Raw genomic sequence first — 18,899 nt, 5'->3', positions numbered from 1 at the left:
TACCTGTGACGCCGTGGAATGTGACGTGATGTAGTTCACTGTGAACCAACCGTGTTTCAGATGAGTGTGACCGGTGAGATCTTAGTGGTCCGCGGACGTACAAATCCTCAGAAATGGTGTCCCGTGCGGGAACGCGGGAGGTTTGAACGCTAAATAAAGGAATGAAGTACAAAATAATCAATATTCGTTGGCTACAAACTCTACAAATAGAACTCGTAACAGGCTAGCCTATACCATAATCACGAGTTATATTGTTCTTCTTCTCTCTCTCCCTCTTTTTTTTTTAGATTTTTGACTTGAAGAAGTGAGATTCTGCACTAAAGCTTGTGGCCCATTAAAGTTACCGAAACGTTTCATGCTCAGTGGTTTTCTACGTTTTGTACACCTAAACCGTGTCCTCCTTTGTTCGTGATCTTTGATTTGTTGAACGTGGGTGGCCTACGCGTTTTTGTGACAATCTGGACATACGTTAATTGGTAGAAAAAGGCGTACACTTTCCGCCTTTTCAACAAGTCAGCGAAGAGAACGCTATTATTCGGAGCGGTTGGTCCTGACACTCCCATACACTCTAAAAAGAGATGGTGGGTGACAGTGGTGGTGGTGGTGCTTCTGAAAAAGCTCGCCGTTGTCGGCTTCACAGAGGTGGGCAACGTCACGACTAACGTTCTAGGGGAATGTGCGTCTTGGGCCGACTTCTAAGGGAACTGTACCCTTTGGTCCCTTTTGCCCTTGTCCCTTCCCTTTGCCCTTGGTGTCTTTAGGTCCCTCGGGGACATTACATGGGGGAGTCGGCTACAATAATAAAAAGCATCACGAGTAGATGTACATCACATTTAGTACAGAAAAATAGTAAAAGAAAAGCAACGCCGTGATAATGTGACATACAACGAAATTTATGCATGAAGAAACAGCAACATCATAAGCTACAATAAAAGTGGATCATGTCAGATACGTTAATAGTATGTTAAGAGGTACTGTACACAAGGGAAACACATAGAAAGGTAACAAAATAATAATTATGAGAACAGAACAGAGATTGCATTACAAAATTCTTGAGTTTGTGTTATTCTAACGATCTTGCTCGGAAGGTCATTCCATTCTACGGCGGTGCGGCAAAAGAATGATGTTGAAAAAACATTAGAATGACATAAAAAGCGGTCGACTTTATTTCGGTGATCAAGTATATGTCCGAGTCATATGTACGAGATGGTGGTGGTGACGAAACCGGCTACCCGTTGTTGTATGTCCAAGAGAGAGAGAGGGGGGGGAGGGGGGTCGAAGTAGCTTGCCGTTGCTGACAGTACCGTAGAGGGGGGGGGGTGATGGCAGGATAGGCTCGCCGTTGTTGGCCACACAGAAGTGGGCGTCGTCGCGACTATAGCAAAAAAGAAGAAGAAGAACGTTCCGCTGAAGCAATAAACCTTATTCCCTTTCTGCAGAAGGCAGATCTTGTCCAACGACCCATCTAATACTTTGCTCTCCCCGACGAACTCATGCACCCTCTACGCATCTCCACACATCATCCTCTATCCTCCATTCTTCCGTACGTCCGAGAACTTCACCACACATAGAACGCTCTTGGCCAACAACCGTCCCGAATGACATCGTTCTGCCTTGTGATTGGTTAAAAACGGGAGGCGTACGCCTTTTTGGAACACTTATGCAGTTCAAAAAAAAGTGTACGCCCAGCGCTTTCCACAAATCGGGAGTGATAAAGATATCATTCTGTGCAATGATTGACTTTCACCGTGCTATGCGTGTCTGTTGTTAGAATGTATGCGGTGAAGTGAAGTTGTGCTATAGTGGAGCTTGATGGAAACGCGAGTGAATGGAGGTAAATCGTCTTTGATAAGTTGTCGGTAAGCCTTTGCCAGCGTACGTGGTTCGAGTTCTGTCGCTGTCTATAGCTTGTTTTTCAAAGAGTGTCATACATTAAAAATGAACTTCACCACATAGCATGCTCCTCGCCAGACATCATCCCCAGTGACATAGTTCTCTCCACCGATTTGTTGAAAACGAGAGGCATACGCCTTTTTGTGACACTTATGCGGAAATGTTAACTATCACAAAGAGGTGTACGCACCGCGGTTTCCACAAATCAAGAGTGACAGAGGTATCAATTTGTACAATGGATGGCCTTTAGCGTGCCATGTGGTGAAGCTTTGTTTTAAGAATGTATTTCAAGTTTGGTTACGTAGTTCCACATATAGCTAGAAGTTCTCTTTTTTTAGAGTGTAGCCTCGCTGAAAAGAAGAAAACGGTGAGACATTCCCCGTGCCAGATCTCTTAAAACGGAATTTCACTGCACGGCACGCTCCAGTTCGTTCCAGCACGCTCCGATTTCATTTTTAAGAGCGTACTTTTCGTGACAATTTAGGTGCAGCTTTAATTGTCACAAAAAGGCGTGCGTTCCGCTATCATCTCAAATCGAATGCGACAACTGTATCAGTCGACGCAGCGGTTGGCCTTGAGGCGGCTATGCGGTGCAGTTCTCTTTTTAGAGTGCACGAAGAAAAGAACGTATAGTAACCGGCTTTGCGTGGTGCACGCTAAAAGCAGAACTTCACCGCATGACACCCTCATGGCCAGATTGATATCGATCTGTCTTCTGATTGCCGAAAACGCGGGAGGCGTACGCCCTTTCTCTACCACTTTACACGTACGCAAAGCGTTACGAAAGAATGGCGTACGCCCCACGTAATGGGAAGACAGCAGATGGGAAGACAGAGCGATATCATTATGAATGTTGCTTGGCCGTGAGCGTGTTATGCGGTGAAGTTCTCTTTTTAGATCGGTATATCAGAGCTGAATGTCACTTCTTATATCGGTTGATGTCACTTCTTACCCCGGCTCTCTTAGAAGAACAATTAGCGTAACTGCATAGAAGTCACAAAAAGGCGCACGACGTTCGCTTTGAACGAGTCGGCAGAGAAAACGGTGCTATTCGGTGTGATGGTTGCCAAGGAGCGTGTTATGCAGCGAAGTTCTGTTTTAAAAGTGTAGTAAACAGACCCACCACATCATTATCTCATTTATGTGTGTTTGTTACCTCTCCTATCATGATTGCACAAAGCTGTTTTTTTTTTGTATCTTTGTAGCGTAAGAAATATACCAGCTGTAGACAGCAAGTATATGAAGTACGAGGCAACTTGCACGTAAAGTACATGAGAACTTGTATGTGAAGGTCAGCAATACCTTACAATACCAAACAATACCTTACGCTTAAATCTACTCCCAATTATGAATTACGAGTAGAAAACAAACAGGCTGTTTAATAATGGAAAACTGACACCCTTCGACATCCCTTGTATAAGTAGTTGTTCAAATGTTAGGTAAACAACGAGTTTGCTCTCTGCTTTCCCTATTCCTTCTCAGCGTCGTTCACTTATCATACACGTCATACGTCGCTCACTTATCATATGCGAATACATGTACGCCGTTTCCTGGTATTTCCGATAAAGAATGTGTGAACTTACCGGGAACGAATTTTTAGTCGGAGACTAGCGAAACTTAAAGGATAATAATGTATTCACGAGATTTTGATGTAACTCCAGCTCAGATGCGCTGGCCATTCTCTAACGCGCGGCAGTGATTCCCCGAAACGTGATCTAAAAATAAAAATTTACGTACTTATGAAGTTTTTTTCAACAATTCCTCCATTCACTTGATCTTTTATTGAAACACACACACACACACAACCGCATCAAGTCCCAACACCCAAATCTCACACTTCCTCTTCTAGGAGATCATCCGCACCACTCAACCGTGCTAACTACACAAAAACTTTCTTCGTAGCTGCTTACAGACACAAAAATGACAGAACGGACACGCACAACAACTCTTCAAAAGAACGCGGCAAAACTTTCCTCCACCGCGGACTATTTTTTTCTTATGACGTCACCGCTTACACACGAGCACGCGCGTTGCTCTTTGTCCATCCACGTGCCAGGCTCTCTCTGGATGTGTCACCGCCTCGTGCGTACTCTTCCGCCAGCGCGGTAACCTTCCGCGCTGTGGTATAAGAGCCGTGTCCTAGATTTTCGCCTCTCAGTGGGAGCGCATGCCGCGTGTTGTGTTTAGTCTGTGAATTTTTTTTATTTTTTCAACGCCTTCTCGATGCTGTGTGTTGTGCGTCCTGTGTTGTTACCCGTCTTCTGAGGGGTATTATTTTTCTGGACCGTCTAATAATATCCAATCCGTCCGACATATAATTTTTTTTTCTACGCCTTCTTCCCCGGACAGTGGACATACTTTATCTTCGAGAAGCATCAGTTTTGTATGTGCCTTTTAGGGCTTGTGCTTCACTCAATTGGTGAGTACCTCGCACTGTTATCCTGGTACATATCTAAGCTCTCTGGGATGCTGCCAAGAGAGCTGATCGAAAAGTTTTTTTTTTTTTCTGATGCTCGAATGAATGAATGGGTAGTTCTCCCGCCGTGTGTTGTACCATAGTGACGTCAGATGATGCGGTGTCGCTGTTACTTTCGTTCGGAAACTATCTGAACAGATTTGGGGCACACGAGGACGGAGAGCTCGTGTATGCCGCGTAAAGCATGCATAAATATCAAACTGGAACAGCGAGCAAGATAGCTTCACTGAGCGTTACGAATGCTCTACAGATTATTTAAGTGGGACATCGTGGATGTCTGCAGGTTTGAAGGTCACTCCCGATGCGAACTCTTTTTTCATCTGTGACAAGGATATGCCTTCCTAGGAAGGAGCTGCAGCGGACCGAGAGCTCGAAATACTTGCGCATTGTATTCGAACCAACGACCTTCTGGCCCTGAAGTGATGAACGGTGTTGTTCACAGTAGATCAACGACCGTCTCCCAACCAAAGTGGTATTATTCTCGCGGGACATCTTGCGATGCATGCTCTATGCGGTTACACTATATAACCCATATGGGTCAGAATCAGGATGTTGGAACTCTGAGGATTCTCTGGAATATCGGGGACTGTCTGTGTCGCCGTGACAGCCACGTGGAATTGATCCCTCCCTTGGTGAACTTGACGTTGACGATTAATCATAAACATTGTCGAGCTAAGAGTGAGGGTGGAATGATGAATCAGTGTGGAATCGATGTCCAGCAGCGAAAGTGATGCCAAAGCGTGCTACATGTCCACTAAAATAGCGTTACAGTAACTCGCACTCAGTAGGTTAGTTCGAAATGTTGAAACTCATTCGCTGCATTTTCGGCGTTCCCGACATCGCTAACAAGTACGCATTTCGCGGGGCTTTAAATTCGCGAAAGAAATGACGACTCGCGAAACTTGGAAAATTAGTACCTACACGCAGTGCGGCGGTCCGTCCCATCCTGTCCTCTAATCCATCTATAGCTCTCTGGCTTGACGTGCATCCTGCCTCCTTCCTACTGCATGATGTACCCCAGTGATAATCTTCGTCGCGATGACTTATTACTGCCGTGGAAATCCCATTAGCCTACGTGACGTCGAAAGAAAGCCACCTCACCACTACGTGCATGACCAATGCAATCTCTTTGCCGGAGGCGTTCGTTGGGATCTTGGAGGGGTAGGTATGTGGGGAAATTGCCCAGCCCAGGCCGATTTCGACATCGTGCGTCTTGTAGTGTTGAGTGTTCGCATTGGGGGCCTTCTATCGACGTTCTGCCCATTGGAAAGTGGCTGGAAGAATTGGTCGTCTAATTTGGAAGAACCTGTAGGAGGTCCACTACGTTCCGAAGCCGCTCCAATCAACTTCTCATAACATGGATAACGCTAATCGAGTGCCACGCATTCTTAGCACCGAGTGTTCGGTTATCCTCCTCTCTCTCTCTCTCGTTTACCGAATCTGTCACGTGACACGTGCTACTCGTGAGAACCGTCACTTCATAAGGGACAGTACCGACGTTGCATCTGAGGCAAACCCACGGAGGATACCAGAACCGCACAGCCAGTACAAGGATTCGAACCCTGGTCACCTCCCTGTCTTGACGCGGCACGCGGTTATCCTAAGGTTATCCGCGGTTATCACTAGAGGTAGCAGTACTCTATACCTCACCCCCCCCCCCCCCTTTACCGCAAGCGAGCCCGATCGTTGACCTGCGACACGTACCGGAACCTGCACGTCCGTGTATCGGTACTACGATATCCTGGTGAAAGACGGACGAAATTCCTGCCCGTCGCCCTCTTGCGGTCGCGTAACCCACATGATGCAAGAACTAGGTCTGCGTACGCACTAAACACCCGTCGATAAGGAAATAGGAAATGCATCCATTGCCCCTGGCACGAGGTACAGCTAGCTTGGGTGAAACAGCGTCGTGCATTCGAACAAAATTGCATAGTATCAGTGGACGGGGCAGTCACGTAAAGTATAGACGGTCATACGGCAGTTATTGTTCCGCGAAGCGGAGCAGCTACACTTAAAGCGATACCGCTTTGAGCGTAGGAAACGTTTGACTTCCCATCAAAGACATCCTGACGAGGAAGTGGTGGGGCGCTCGTAAAAGTGACCGTCAGGATAAAAATAACTGATCGCATGATCGTACTATTAAACAGGCTGAGATTGCAACCTATTTCACGGTACCTTTGCGTACGTGTGCCCCCATATTGTATTACAGAACACTGATAATAATTCGTGTATTTGCGTGGCGAGACAACAGTGGTCATGAGCGATCAGGGGCGATTCCGGGGGGGGGGGGGGGGGAGGAGCTTCCCCCAAAAAACATCAGTTTATACATGGGATTTACCTCTCTTTCCTCCCCCATTACGCGCTCCGCCAAGGAAACCGCCCCCCCCCAAACCGGGGGTCTAGATCTGCCCCTGTGAGCGATACCATCTCTACATACATACATGGATACATTTAGAGTGAGTTATTTAGCGTGAGCCCAGGTCTTAGCACCCGTATTTATCGTCCCTTGTACCGTGCCGTCCGCTGCTGCCGTCAAGTACTTTGAGGCCCCTGGTGGGGTTCGATCCCGAAACCTTGGGTTCGGTTAGCGGACCCCCGTTACCAACCGATTCACCGACACCGCTCAGCAAGGGTGAAACAATTCATTCGGTCTGCGCAATTAAAACCATCAATCCGGCACTCGGTTACGAAAAGATAAGATAAGATGGCAGAGTACACTCTAAAAACCGAGCTTCACCTCATAGCACGCTCCTAGCCAACCGTCACCCCGAATGACGACGTTCTCTCCCTTGATTTGATGAAAACGGGGGGGGGGGGGGCGTACGCCATTTTTGTGGCAATTATAAACTGCATAATGCCACAAAAATGGCGTACGCCCCCCGTTTTCAGCAAATCAGGTGAAAGAACGATGTTACTCGGGATGATGTTTCGCTAGGAGCGTGCTATGAGGTGAAGTTCATTTTTAAGAGTGTAGATAAATGCACCGGCTCGTTTGCGGTGACTTCAAGCTCGTACTGAAGACAGGGAGGTGGTCGGTTCGAGTCCTACCACCGGTCGTGCTCTCTTCAGGATTTCCCTGAATTTTACGACAGACTTTCCAGACGAGTGTCGGCACACTTGCCCCCTGAAGTCGGTCCAGGACGTATACTAACACCTCCTGGACGTTCCCTCCACCCCTTCCTGGTGTCCTGCATTTGTTCTCGTATATGTACGGCTTTCACAGCCACAGTTGATTCGTGGCGTTAACACGGAATGATGAAAAAAAAAAAAAAAAGGAAGCATATCTGAAGATCCCGAACTGGTTCATACATACGTATACACCTCACTTTCACGTTTTATTTAAGCCAAAGCGTGAGGTTTTGTTGACAAACGGTACGGGCTATGTTTTATATAGCTGAGCCCCAAAATGTGACATGGTGTTTTTGTGCGCTTTCTACCATGTCGTATGCTTACCAACTAGCCCAACGTTGTTTGTTGTTGCCCCAATATATCTGTAATAGAACCCTCTTGATTTCTGAGCACAGTCCCAAAACGAACAACTCACGTACGTATAGTCCTTCACGACATTTTCTTCTTCGCCGCCTTTATTGCAAACGACGTTTTGACCCTATATTTACCGGAACAGCAGTGCGGACTCCCCGCTGCCTGCACAGCCACATTCTCATGACAGCTGCCACAGTGAAACGCACCGTCGAAACAATGGCCGTGCCGTACATTTCAATAAAAAGAAGCTCCCCCCTCCCCACCTCTAAACACGCTGACCCGACGCATAAACGGTGAATCACGTGGCTTAAACGGTCACGTGTTTACTTACGCGCTTAGCTCTCCCTGCAACGCGAGTCTGCTATTTCGAAGGCGGAAATGCACGAAAAAGGGGCATTATAGTTTTGTAACAGCTGTTGACGTAAAGGCGTAATTCAATTGTGCATGAAGTGCATGCATTGTGCACGCATTTTCTCCGGGCTTTCCAGGGGATTGTATGCGGCGGAGATACAAGGTGATACCTGTAATGACGATTGTGTGGGGAACTGAATGCGGAATTATACGACGAAGCTCGGTCGTCGCTGCTTGAGACGGCGTTCAAGGTAGCGCCGTCCATTTGTGTTGAAGATTGGGTGTAGAGCGTGGGCGAAAAAGATCGTCTTCAGCTTTCCTAGATTAGATTAGATTAGAAGTAGAAAGGCCAGCTTTCCTGCGCCTGAATCTGTGCATTGAAATTTTGAAATTATTGTTATTATTTTTTTTGTCAAGATGTTTATTACTCAGGTAGATCTAATGTTTGCTTTGAATTTCCGCAATATACTGTCGCGCGTCACGCCGTTGAGCAGAACAACGGAAACGCTCTATGTACAACTAATTCTAAACGCTCGCAAGCACGCCGAAACGTACCCGTAATGATGGCACATATCCGTGGCGCTTTTGTCCGGACGACGTAAACATACTGATAGCGTCACCACGTGACCACTTGCAATTCTTCGTACGAGGAAACTCTTTAATGGGCCCTATGCTAAAATGATGTTGAAGGTTGCTTGGGCAATGACGTCGCGCTTTGTTTTGCCTTAATTTGATACACATTTACATCGGCAGGGACGATTGTTGCACCGGCGAGCACGTCGGTTGCGTTAAGTGGGTAGCAATGAAGTTGTCCCAAGACACGCGCACCTACCGAAGTATAGATGAACCGCGATGTATTAAACCACGATTAGGCCGCAACGTTCCATCTGTTCACACGTGAACGTATAAGCGCTAGTTGTAGCATGCCGTAAGCACTCAACGGAAGCGATACGATACAGGAAGCGGTTCAATCCAAGAGCAGCAACTTGATGTCGGCCAAGGCGATTGGCTTACAGTGTTTCCGGAACCGTTATTAGAGAGTTTTAGCAAACCGTTGAAAACGTGGCTTGCGCCGAACCGTATCAACCGGAACCAATCAGTGGATAAGATTCTGACTCACACACGACGACGATTGGTTCCGATAGGCCCGATAACCTTACCAACGGTTTCCTAAAACTGCCTATTGTGAGCACCTTCTGATACTATTGCGTACGCAAGGGAATAGCGGGTGCACACTTCATATTCATATAAGTCAAACATGGCTTTGCGTTTCGCGCGTGCAAATGTGAGCACGCTCCTTCCTCGTGTACGCAAGGTGATTGTGTACACTCTAAAGACAGAACTTCACCTCATAGCACGCTGAGCTCCAACCATTGCCAAGAATGATAGGGTTATCGCTTCTGATTCGAAGAAACAGGGGGCGTACGCCTTTTTGTGGCAATTTTCATATATCCAAATTGCCACAAAAAGGCGTACGCCCACCTTTCTCTTCGAATCAGAAGCGATAACCATATCATTCATGGCAATGGTTGGCGCACAGCGTGCTATGCGATGAAGTTCTGTTTTTAGAGTGTATCACTCTTAAAAATGAACTTCACCGCATAGCACGCTCCAAGCCAAGCATCATCTCGAATGATATTGCTATCTGCCCTGATTTCTTGAAAACGGGAGGTGTACGCCTTTTTTGTGACAATTATGAACAGCATAAGTGTCACAAAACAGGCGTAGGCCTCCAGTTTTCAACAAATCAGGGCAGATAACGATATCATTCGATATGATTGTTGGCTAGGAGCGTGCTATGCGGTGAAGTTCATTTTTAAGAGTGTAATAGTGAATTTTAAGGGCTGGCCTTCACCGCGCTCTGTGGTGAAGTTCTGTTTTTAGACTGTGTTGGAAACGGGAGGCGTACGCCTTTTCGTGACACTTATGTAGTGACGTTAATTGTTAGAGGAAGACGCACGTCCGGCGCTTACCACGAAGCGGGAATGATAACGGTATCATTCTGTGCAGTGGTTAAGAGTGTACATAATCGGCTATAGTTTCCATCCAAATAACCTGATACGCGCCATTGAAGATGAAGCCTGAGCTTGGAACGAACACGGCGGGACAAGAGACAAATAACACCCAAGCTCGGGCTTCGTCTTCAATGGATCTCGTCTGCCCCCATCTCGCCTGCCTCTATGCTATCTTATCAGAAACTTACGTACTATTTTTATCGTTCCATTACGAAAGAAATCAGCGACCACGATCATTAAAACGCATATTCGATCTTCACCCGTCTCCAACGGCGAGAAGAAATGCGTTCGCCAAAGCGGTCATGTGACGTAATCGCTGACCAATGACGGCGTTGCGTGCGCCAGATGGATCACGCACGAAAAATACTTCAAACCCCCGACGAGTTTCTTTTCTGTCTCTGATTGCGTTGTGCACGGCACACTTGCGGTGGATTGGAGGGTTTTATTTATTTGGCCCGTTCGTCTCTCTCTGGCGCGACAAATTTTTCGGAAATTTGATTATCTGTCTTCCTTTCTTTGTACGTAATTTTCAAGGTGTTCCTCGCTCACGATGCCCGAATTTTAAAGGTCACGTTCTCTAATTTGGGATTCTCAGGCATTCCATGCCCACGCTATTTCATCGAATCCTTTTTATTGATTTATTTAATCGTTTTAATTTGATTTGATTTAGGTATCGAATTGGTGAAGGGAATGCACTGCATCGCATAGTGTCGAAGCGAGACGTTCATTGCAATTCGGACTACGCAAAATGAAAATGTACATACTCTTGTAAATATGCGGGGTGGGGTTGGGGACGAAGAGCATGCGTAGTTCGATTTTTTTTTTTTTTAAGTATCGTCGTGGGGTGTCATCCAACGAGGCAGTTGGGTCACTTCACTAGCGACTCACAATTTTTTGTGACGATTTTTCCTATATTACGTCGCGTAAAATAATTTTGATTCTGCCGTTATCGAATACCACGGTCTTAGGATCACGAGGCCGAGTACAGTTTAAAACAGCCAAATCATGAAGGTCACCGCAAGCGTCGCAACGCAGACACCTCTTGCTGTATCGTACAAATGTTACTTTGTTACTATTTCAGATAATTAATTATTCAGGCGATGTGCAGCGGCACGCATAAAGAGTCCTTTGGCAGCTGTCCACTGGAAGTCGATTGCGATGCGGGCCTGGAGTCTGTGGTTTGTAATTCTTACGGACCTCTTTTGCGCAGGTGTCTCATAGCAAACACTGTTCTAGTTTTTTTTTTCTTTCTTTTTTTTAATGAAATGTACGTCACATTTGTCAATTTCGATTAGCCACGACTAAACGCCAACAAAGGCGGCTTCGTTGATCGCACAAAGTAACTGCAAAGTAAAGCATTGCGGAAAGTAAACAGTGCAACCGCGCCAATGTGGAAGATGTCTGGGTATAATGCAGTGCGATGAGACGGCGTTCGATGAAAACGAGCCGAACAGCACCACGTCCACCACATAACCCGCTCAAGGCTAACCACTGCACGGGAGCGTGCTCCTTTTTGTGGCAATTTACATAACTGCATATGTGTGTCACAAAAAGCCGAACGCATTCCATTTTCAACGGATCAGATGCAGATGCGGTGAAGTCTGTTTCTAGAGTGTAGAATCACGCGGAAATCGACGACGAAATTGAAAGCGCTATTCGCGGTTCACTAGAAGGTGTCGCGTGCGACAGACACTGACACACACGTGCGACCCAGCCTTGACGGCAGCAATGGCCGGTGGCACAATACCGCCACAAAAGAAGGTCTCTCCCGCTACTTTCGTTTTCCTGGAAGACCTTGGACTAAAGACGGACATCGAAAAACTCGGCAGCCGCGTCAGAACCGGCACTTGAAAGGCACGTTTGTTGGAAACATTTTTCCCACTACTATGTTGTATGGGCGGTCGTGCTATGTTTATTCTCGCGGACATAACAGAGTAACGGTATGTGACCTACATAAATGGAGTCGTGAAAGTGGGCTACAGGGTCTCAAGAAAGCAATGACTGGCGTTATCTCAGGAGGTTGCGTTCAGGAAACGGTAGATGCAAACGGCGGAACAAAATGTCGTATGTTTAACCGCGCTACGAATAAGTGAATGGGAATAATGTTGTCGGGGAAATGTACTTCCCGTCCCTCTTGCGGCGCGAAGCGTGAAATAGTCAGAATCGGGAACTTGCTATCATTTTCTAACTTTGGAATGGCTGTCGGCGGCGATGTCCGGGGTGCTTCTAGGCCTTCTATATAGGGTTGCCACCTGTCCGGATTTCCCCCGAACGGTTCGGAAATTCAGGGCTTACGTTCGGTGTCCGGGTGAAGGTTTAATCCGGACATAAAATGTTCGGGAATTGGCCAAGTCGTAATAAAAACTTTACGACTTGGAGTTTTTCGTTTGCCTCGTCGGCACCAAATATTGAGCGATAGCTAAAATGAGCAACCAAAGCTACGTTTATCCAAATGAAGATATACTGTAGAGAACCTATTATTAGAACCCTCTGTGCCCAGTGCTCAGCTTTCAAGACTCAAGAATTTGATACGGCCCTTCACAATCCACTTCGTCCAATCCAAGACGGGCCAAAAAATGGAGAGCGACTTGGCAGTAACAGCTCCCCATAGAACGCACAGTTTGAGCACTGGGCACAATGCAAATGAAATTGACAGGACCAATAAAAATGCAACGTCATGCATTCCAGACGGCCAATCAGGGGCCTTCCTGCTTGTCTCGCCCTATCAGCGTGACCGATTGATTGATTGAATCAATCAATGAATGGTATGGTATCAATCAATCAATGGAATGAATGAATGGTAGCGTGACCGAGCTACCATCGACTTCTACTGGTTTTCCGCATGAGGCCCAGTTATTTGCAGCCTGAGATAGCTAAAGCAACGTTTGGATTTTAAAAAATGCATACATCGTATTCATTTAAAGGGCTTTGTACACAAAGCGCCCCCAGTGTTCGGTACTGGCCGAAAGAAAAGGTGGCAGCCCTAAGGCCTTCATCTATGAAAAAGCGTAAAAGAGGTGGCCGCATCTTTGGCCATTGTTCCAAACGCGTTCATTAAATGAAGGTCATCATTGGCGGTAGATTTTTGGTCATGTAGTCGCTGTCACGTGGTCCTATAAAGTTACGGGCGGACCTTGCAGCCGTCCATTCAAGTTAAAAGATTGCGAACCGCTTTTATTACGCGACATGTTATTAAACAAAGCGATAAAGAATGACGCTTTTCATATGTTCGTTTCACAGGGACGGTTACTTCAAGGGGGAGAAAAATCGCGGTGGCTGACAAATTAGATTGATAATGATTGGCTGGGAGTTATATTGTATGGTAGCTTACGGTATCGTGAAGAATCACAGAGCCGTGTAGATCATAGCCATAAATTATCACAAAAAGGAAAACGGAAACTGCTCCGGTGCTTCAGGTGCTAACGTGAAAAACAAACAAACAAACGTGTCTGCCTTCTGATCTCAAGGTTACGGGTTCGAATACGGCCGAGGACGCCGGCCACTTGATGGAATGGTAGAGGTTGCCTAGGAAGGCCGTCCTCCTCGACGGACTTTTAATGGGGTCTGTTGCATCTTAAGATTCAGAGGCAGGTTCAAGAACACTCAGGTGGGCAAAATAAATGCCCGGATCAAACACTGCAGCGTCCCTCATTACCATAATTATAATACTATTGATATGTCAGCATGTGTTATAAGCAGTTGGCCATACTGATGGGATGGGAATCACGCCGGCATAGCTGGTAGATGAGACGGTGTTTCATGTGCTCTATACCTATGTCTTTATGTTCCAAACATACGAAGACGTTCAGGAAGCACACCCGGGTGCGAGTAGTATCACTAAATAAATAAATAAATAAATAACGCTGATAGAGTGAACAACTTGAAACGCGGAAAAAATCTACATATATAACGTCCATAAATGCCTTGGTGGTGATGCTAGTTTCATTTTGCCAGCGATAGCAGAAAAATGTGCATAACAGCGAAACATCGAAGTACATCCCCATCAATTCAATAATGGCAGTTGAAGAAAACAGCATCGGCAGTGGGATTCGAACCCCGAAGAGATGCTACCAATTGCACAGTGCTATAACTATCCTCTCTCCATAAAGAGCGCGGGGTTTCTCTCGTATTCTAGAAATGTCGTCGGTAAACATAAGCCGCCGAAGCCAGTTACATATCGATTGGTCAAGTAATCTCGTTACTTTGAAACGATCCACACATGAAGACGTAAGCATGCTCAACATGTGTCTGAACGGCATATTGCGTGCGGAAGCCACTACATTCTTGCAGATATGGATGGAAAAAAAAAAGGGGGGGGGGGCACATGGAATGACGCATTCATTCTTCCAAAATGTTTACTATGTAAATGCTTCCATAGCGACGCTTCCTTTTGCGATGCCTTCTTAGGAAACGTAATTGACTCGGCAATCCTATATCGGGGCAACGAACTCGCACGTAAAGGGCGCTTCGCCTCATTCCCTGTACTGTTGCGGGGGAGAGAGCTTTACAGGTGGGTTTGTCCTATTTTTACGTGCAATCTGACGTTGCTTATTAAATCGTGCGTTGAAGTCGGGAATGACTGACACTCAAGTTGAAGATCAACCACTGCACAGAATGGTATCGTTATCACTCCTGATTTGTGGACAGCGCTGGCCTTACGCCTTTTCGTGACAATTAAAACGTGATTACACGAGTGTCACAAAAGGGCGTACGCGTGGGTGGGGACGATGTCATTCGGGACGATGGCTGTGTTGCGTGGTGGTGCTCTCGTTTTCTCCCTCTCCAGGTGGCGTACGCCTTTTGTGACAATTACGCAGGTATGTTAATTGCCACAAAAGGGCGTACGCCCCTCGTTTTCTACAAATCAGGAGTTATAAAACGTACACAACCATGTATTGCATAAGTGGTACGAAAAAGGCGTACGCCTCCCGTTTTCAACAAACCAGGGCAGATATAACGATATCATTCGAGATGATGGTTGGTTAGGAGCGTGCTATGCGGGTGAAGTTCATTTTTAACAGTGTACCATACTGTGCTATGGATAGACTTCAGCGTGCTATGTGGTGAAGTTCTGTTTTAAGAGTGCGCAAATTCTGTTGCCAAATGAACGTTAAAGCCACGAATGAACTTCCACTGAACCGATATGTGATCCCTCTCAAGCCGGGATCTCCAGCCAGTCTCTGCACTATTTTTCCCATTAATTTTAGCGAACGCTGACACGCTTTGAGAGCCCCCGTATAGTCAAGCTTCCTGATTCCACCGCAGCTCACGGGGCGAAACGTGATGCATGCATCAGAAAAAAATCTTTCACAACTTCCTCACGGCCCATAGTACGGTTATAAACGAACAACAACAACCCACAGCAACCGCTTTCCTTATTCCCATGCTTCACCGGTGTCTTCCACTTCTGGCAACTCCTTCACGAGGAAGACGTCTTTTTGTTGCATATCTACAAAGCGCTTCGCTATTTTTACCCGCTATCCTCCGCGCCGTCCCGCAGATAACGCCCATATCTTTCCTTTTATAGCGACGCCTCTTGTGCGGTATCACTTTCGCCTTTCCTCCTCCACCGTTACGTGAGAAAGCGCGCGCGCCCCCAACACGAACCAGCTGACTCCGCATATGAATGAAGCCCGATAACAGTTTCTGGGCCGCCACGATTGAGATGGCGTTCGGCGATAAGAGGGAATCCACCAATCGCGTAGCCCGCTGATTATTTTCCTTCTGTCGAGGACGGGTCAAACGGCCGCCGCCATGTTGGAAACAACCTAGACACAGATCCGACAAAATTGCAGGCTAATGTAGTAGTAAACAGTTGGATGCTATCGCTTCGCGAAATCAGGACGCAGACTTGAGACGCCTTTCACTTTTTTTTTTCTTCTTTTCTTCCTCTCTTTCTCCCACCCCCTCCCCCATGCTATGTGTACTTAGGCCGGTTTGTTTGTGTTTATTTCCACTCGTATACTACACGAAACAGGACTCTCTCAAGGCAACAAGGACAGTGCGTCCTGTTCTGCTTTTAGAGTGTAGGGCGCTCATTCGCTCTCACCCCAGATGAGTTGAAACTGAGAGGTACGCCATATTGTGACACTTAGGATGGGACGAGCGCGATGTCGGCCACATCACATCTCAAAAATGGTACTGCTCTCGCCCTGGAAACGAAGAGCAGGCATCCACCTTCTTATCTACCTCCACGGCGATCATTAGGTACATTAAGTGTTTAAAAAAAGGGGCGTACGCCCTGCTCTCTCCTCAAATCAGAAGCCACAACTGTACCGCTCGCAATGGTTGGCGCAGAGCGTGTTATGCAGTGGAGTTCTGTTTTTAGGGTGTAAACTCCTATGAGTTAGGAGATATTGGTTACTTTAAATATCCTTAGTTCTATGAAACAAGTCAGTTTAGACAAGTCGTTGGGAGTGGCAGAACGCGTCTGGGAGACGAGTTTAATTTCTCCTCTTTTTTTCTCTTATAGTTTTATTATATTATATATTTTATATAATTTATTTTCTTTTTCTTATTATAAAGAAACAAACAAACAAACAGATCAGTGCTCTGTTTTTCTATTTTTAGTTTTTTTAGATACGTGGGTAAGTTTTTCCCTTCAGACAACGAAAGGTAAGCAGAAACCTTTGCGTGTCGATGATCGAGATGATTTTACTTGGCAACCAGCATAAGCGAGAGCAGAGCAATAAAGCATATGGTACAAATTAAAGTAAGGTCAAAATACGGCGCTTCTGGTTTGATTGCAGTAATCGAAAGCGATAATGAACACAACAGCCGTCCACAGAAGACCCTGAACTTTACTCATGTGTACAAAACACGTCGACTGTATATATATATATATGTTTTTTTCTTTCTACTGCCAGTAAATAAACCTATTTATTGATTCGTTTGTGCGATAAAAGCCGGTTTTTCCCTCGAAAAAAGAAACAGAAAGGCAACATAGAGAAGCAACACCAGCCGCATACTTTCTCTTATCTCGCCCACCTATCGTGGAAAAACATACACAGCGAGCTTTTAGTTAGACTTAAAAATGTTTTGTATGGAGGTCGGATAACATCGGCTACAAGGGGGAAGGGCATGACGTCACGAGTGGCCTCTACATGGGTAATTTTGTAGTCGCCTGACTCTCGGCATGGAAGCAACGTAGGTAACTGAAAAACAAGTACAGTATATAATTGTACACATTTGAAGCATCAAAAATAAAAATGAAACAGCTTCCGCCGAATTTGAGGTCGAGGAAAAAGGAATCTTGCTGTGAACGTTTCGAAAATATCATGAGAAAGTTACAGGTGTTTATCACTGAGGTATGGTACCGCAATTGTTGCTGTCTGTCAACTCGCTGTCTGCTACAACCTCATCCCATAATCATGCATGTAGCTGTTGTTGTTGTTTATCGTGCTATGCTGTGCACCCTCAAAACGGAACAGAACGGAATAAGAAGATGGAGAAGAAGAAGAACGGTGGTGACGACGCACTCTAAGAAAAAACGGTGTGAAAAGGTGGTAACTTCTATAGTTACCACCTAGTTTCGCCTCCGGTATAGTTTCGGGTCACCGCGAAACATGTCGGCCGGCTGCCGTTACTATCATTCATTGAGTGCTTCTACTGGGGTACGCTACACTGTTAAAACAGAACTTCACCACATAGCACGCTCTTAGCCAACCATGATTTGTTCAAAACAGGGGGAAGAGCCTATCTGGGACAGGCATAATGTGTCCCAGATAGGCGCCTCCACCCATTTTCAGCAAATAAGGATACGGAATGATATCATTCGGACTGATGGTTGGCTAGGAGCGTGCTATGCGGTGAAGTTGTGTTTTAACAGTGTAGAGTCACTAAATAAGCTAAATAAGGTTGCATTTAGTGACTCTAGGGTCCGCTAAGTGGCGAGCAGAGCAGCCAGTTGGAGCGGCGAATAGTCATAGCCAACCACTCTCTGTGACCGGGGGCGTACGCCTTTTCTGTGACAATTATGAACAGCATAAGTGTCACAAAAATGGCGTACACCTCCCGTTTTCTACAAATCAGGGCAGATAGCGATATCATTCGAGACGATGGTTGGCTAGGAGCGTGCTATGCGGTGAAGTTCATTTTTAAGAGTGTGTGGTGTGGTTTTAGTACATCGTACGCAAAAGTGATAGCGTGCGATGTACTAAAACACTCTACTAGCTTTCAGCGTTGATGTTGATGTTGATGAAGAAAAGACCCCCTCCCCCCCAGAGGTGAAAAAAATATAACCCCCACCCCCACTTTCGCGATAACTATCGGCCACAGGCCAAAATCACCGGTTAACGTGGCGCACAGTGAATTACATGGTCCTAATAAACTCAGTCCAACGCACACCTCTGAATAAACGTCACAAGCGCTGACAAGGCAACATCCCTCTTGTCAGGTGGCCAAGGACCCAGCACTTTTACGAGGTCAAAGGCGCGGTTGTCCAGTCGGTCGAAAGCACACTCTTAAAAATGAACTTAACCACATAGCACGCTCCTAGCCAACCATCAACCTGAATGACAACGTTCTCGCCCCTGATTTGTCGAAAACGAGAGGCAGAGCCTATTTTGTGCCGTACATAATGGCACAAAATAGGCTCCGCCTCTCGTTTTCAACAAATCAGGGGCGTGCTATTTTTAAGAGTGCAGATTTCATGGTAGCCCTTTGGTAGCTTTCAGCGTGCT

General features: G+C 46.2%; 1 protein-coding gene across 1 annotated transcript in view; it reads left to right on the top strand.

Annotated features, from left to right (window-relative positions):
- The first annotated feature begins 4,078 nt into the window (after positions 1 to 4,078).
- The window catches only part of LOC135391270 (very long chain fatty acid elongase AAEL008004-like), a 42,507-nt gene continuing 27,686 nt past the window's right edge, over positions 4,079 to 18,899 (top strand). The window contains exon 1 of the mRNA XM_064621456.1: positions 4,079 to 4,312. The gene's annotated coding sequence lies outside the window, so the exon portion shown is untranslated. The remainder of the gene's footprint in view (positions 4,313 to 18,899) is intronic.

This window comes from Ornithodoros turicata, chromosome 4, assembly GCF_037126465.1.
Source record: "Ornithodoros turicata isolate Travis chromosome 4, ASM3712646v1, whole genome shotgun sequence".
Lineage (NCBI taxonomy): Eukaryota > Metazoa > Arthropoda > Arachnida > Ixodida > Argasidae > Ornithodoros > Ornithodoros turicata.
This window is presented reverse-complemented; position numbering and strand designations above follow the sequence as displayed.